Here is a 2,500-nt window from a genome sequence, read left to right on the forward strand (position 1 = left end):
AATATCCATCTGTTTATCCTTTTACCCATCTATCTATTTATCTATCCTTTTACCCATCTATCTATTTATCTATCCTTTTACCCATCTATCTATTTATCTATCCTTCCCTCTGTCTGTTTTTCTCTACCTGCCTGGACGTGCTTCGCAGCGGCTATCGCGTACGTCATCCGCCCCTTCGGCTGCTGCCCCGACCGCGCCGCCGGGACGTCCTGCCTCGGGAAGACTTCCACCGCACGTGGGAGGAGTACGCCGAGGGCTTCGGGGACGCGTCGAACGGCGAGTACTGGCTCGGCCTCGACGCCATCCACGCCCTCACGGCCCAGGCAGCCACCGAGCTGCGAGTCGACCTGGCAGACTTCGAGGGCGAGAACAGGTTCGCCAAGTACAGCAGCTTCTCTGTGGGCGACAGGGGCGACTTGTACAGGCTCATGGTGGCAGGCTACTTAGGGACCACCGGAGACGCTCTGACTCTTTAATTATTTTTGTCTCTCTCATCCTCTAAGAAGACAGAGAGAGACAATAGAGAGAGAGAGAAAGGACAGAGAGAGAGAGAGAGTATATATGTGTGTGTGTGTGTGTTTGTTTTATGATGAACATTTAAGTTTAATACATTCCTCGTGAAGGATCTCCACTGTATCTCTTCGCCACCCCTCCCACTTCCCACTCTCTCTCTCACTCAATCACTCTCTCTCTCTCCCTTCTCTCACTCAGTCTCTCTCTCTCTCTCTCTCTCTCTCTCTCTCTCTCTCTCTCTCTCTCTCTCTCTCTCTCTCTCTCTCCCTTCTCTCACTCAGTCTCTCTCTCTCTCTCTCTCTCTCTCTCTCTCTCTCTCTCTCTCTCTCTCTCTCTCTCTCTTCTCTCTCTCTCTCTCTCTCTCTCTCTCTTTCTCTCTTTCTTTCTCTCTCTCTCTCTCTCTCTCTCTCTCTCTCTCTCTCTCTCTCTCTCTCTCTCTCTCTCTCTCTCTCTCTCTCTCTCTTTCTCTCTCTCTCTCTCTCTCTCTCTCTCTCTCTCTCTATCTCTCTTTTTCTCTCTTTCTTTCCCCCACCCCCTAGCCATGTCCCGGGGCGATGCAAGCGTCCTTCGAGAATTAATGCTGGTTCTTAACTTATTGTGAAACACTCCACGATCGTTTACCAACTCCTGCAGTAGCGTCATTTCAGCTTTTTCTCGGGGAGGAGGCAAGGCTGGGTAGGCGAGCGATGTAAGCAAAAATTTCGAGAAAAAAATGTGGCAATTCTTGGGACATTTTTAAGACATAACAGAATCTATGTAGGTTTTATTTAGTAAAATAGATAAATAAATAAAATAAAATAAAATTGCGGTCCTTGGTGTGGGGAAAAGGCAAGCCAGACCTTGAAGAGGGGGAAACAAAATCTTAGAGGAGGGGGGAGGGCAGTTGTTCTCCCCCAGCCCCCCCCCCCCCCATTCGACGCCCCTGAACACCTGCTCGAACTTGTTACTGTTGTGGGGGGGGGGTGGAGGGGGGGTACAAGTGCGGCTAATGGAGCTCGGAGAGATGGCTTTGAACTGAGTGACGTGACGAAAGCACATTTAGCTTTTAAGTGGAACGAAGGAAGATATTCTTTTTATTCCATTGTCCATTATAGTCTCTTGTTCCTTTAATTCGACACGTGGCTTCGTCGAGGACTTTTGTTTTCGCGTCGCTTAATAGGCATTATAGAGCGTACTTTGCACACTTTAAATTGGATGCAAAGAATATGACGTGCTTAATATAGCATACTTTACATACTTTTTATTAGGTGTAAGGAATATAACGTGCTTAGTACGCTTAGTATAGCGTACTACGCAGACTTTGAATTAAGGAACCGTGCATGGGGCTGGGGTAAGGGGTGGGGGATGGGGTGTCGCAGGTTGCACATCCCCCCGGAATCAGATAATATAGTCCCTTATTCTGTTTATTATATCAGTATGGTGATTTATTTCGTGTGTATTGTTCATATATTTTACCCCGCAGTTTCCCCGGTACCTTTTATGCCTTCCTTTGCTATCGGGGCCAAGAATGTGGCTTGGGGGAATATCCGCGGTATAATTTCTATATATAATTAGTAGAGGATGAGAGGAAACCATCGTTACCACTATTGTTATAATCGACCATGCGAAAGTGTTATAAGTAGTTGCCTGGATGTATACACACACCTTATTAAATCTATTAACATGAAAAATATATCAAAACACACAAAAACCATATACACAGTGGCAGTCATGAGTCCAAATAGAATCTATATAAATTCCATGTTAATCGTATGAATATTAGATTTTTGTATGCAGTGCTCTTGCATGAAACCACCGACAAGGTCCACTCTAGTACCACTGACAGTCACCAGATAGCGAGGCAGATGGCTTCAGCTTTTAAGACCAGCCAATTCAATTTTCAAGTCACACTCATCAATCATTGGTGTACAATGTTTTCATTCACCGTACATGTGAAAATCCAATGTATATGAACTCGCGCACGTACGCGGACACACATACACACGCG

Source organism: Penaeus chinensis, chromosome 31 (genome assembly GCF_019202785.1).
Source record: "Penaeus chinensis breed Huanghai No. 1 chromosome 31, ASM1920278v2, whole genome shotgun sequence".
Lineage (NCBI taxonomy): Eukaryota > Metazoa > Arthropoda > Malacostraca > Decapoda > Penaeidae > Penaeus > Penaeus chinensis.